We start from the raw sequence: 1,163 nt of genomic DNA on the forward strand, positions 1-1,163 counted from the left end.
TTTTCTGAGGTAAACCCCCCCAGTTTTCTGAGGTAAAACACCATTTTCTGAAGAAACCCCCTCATTTTTCTGAGGCAAACTCTCATTTACTGAGGCAAACCCCTCGATTTTGGGGACGAACACCTCGTTTTGAGGGGTTAAAACCTCATTTTCTGCAGTAAAACGTCATTTTATTGAGACGAACCCCACATCTTCAGAGGAAAAACCCCTCATTTTCTGAGGTAAAACCTTTGCTTTCTGAGGTAACCCCTCAGTTTTTGGGGTGAAACCCTTGATTTTCTCTGGTAAAAACCTTATTTTCTGTGCTAAAACCTCATTTTTTCTGAGGCAAACTCCTCATTTTCTGAGCCAAAGTGATTTTGAGCTGCTTTCCCACCAATTATGGGCTTTTTCCCACTATTTTGAGACCGTATTTTGGGATTTCATTAAAATTTGGGGACATTTCCCCCCCAATTCTGAGGTGGTTTCCCACCAATTTTGGGCCGTTTCCCTCCCCTTTCCCCCCCTCCCGCTCCCTGTTTTGGGGCTTTTCCCCCTTTTTCGGGATCCCTGCTGGGAATTGCAGCTTTTCCCCCCAGTTTTGGGGCCGTTTCCCCCGTTTTGGGTGTTTCCCCCACAAACACAACTCCGGCTCAGGGGGGTTCAGGGTTTATTGGCTCCCTCAGTGCTTCTTGCTGGCGGCGGCCACCTGGGAATGGGGAGAAAAACAGGGAAAATGGGAAAAAAGGCCGGGATTGGCCCCAAACAGCCCCATCCCGGCAACGGCTCCAATCCCAGGAACGGCCCCAAAATGAGCCAAATCCTGGGAATTGGCCCCAAATCCTGGGAATTGGCCCCAAAATGAGCCAAATCCTGGGAATTGGCCCCAAAATGACCCAAGCCCTGGGAATTGGCCCCAAAATGCCCCAAACCCTGGGAATTGGCCCCAAAATGCCCCAAACCCTGGGAATTGGCCCCAAAATGCCCCAATTCCTGGGAATTGCCCCCAAAGCCTCACCTGCCCCGCGATGCGATCCAGGTCCCGCTGCCCCTGCGGAGTCAACTTCCGACCCCTGGGATGTGGGAAACGGGGAATTAATGGGGAAAACGGGATAGAAATGGGGAAATAATGGGGAAAATGGGATAGAAATGGGGAATAATGGGATAGAAATGGGGAAATAATG

The 1,163-nt window shown here is 50.2% G+C and overlaps 1 long non-coding RNA gene across 1 annotated transcript; it reads right to left on the reverse strand.

The window, feature by feature from the left end:
* Positions 1–632: 632 nt before the first annotated feature.
* LOC113941675 lies at positions 633–1,130 on the reverse strand. The gene is made up of 2 exons (XR_003525731.1): positions 998–1,130; positions 633–688 (listed from the first exon to the last, which is right to left on the reverse strand). It is a non-coding gene; the product is annotated as an uncharacterized LOC113941675 (long non-coding RNA).
* Positions 1,131–1,163: the final 33 nt, after the last annotated feature.

The sequence above is a fragment of the Corapipo altera genome, unplaced genomic scaffold, assembly GCF_003945725.1.
Source record: "Corapipo altera isolate COAL_440 unplaced genomic scaffold, ASM394572v1 60490, whole genome shotgun sequence".
NCBI classification, from domain to species: Eukaryota; Metazoa; Chordata; class Aves; order Passeriformes; family Pipridae; genus Corapipo; species Corapipo altera.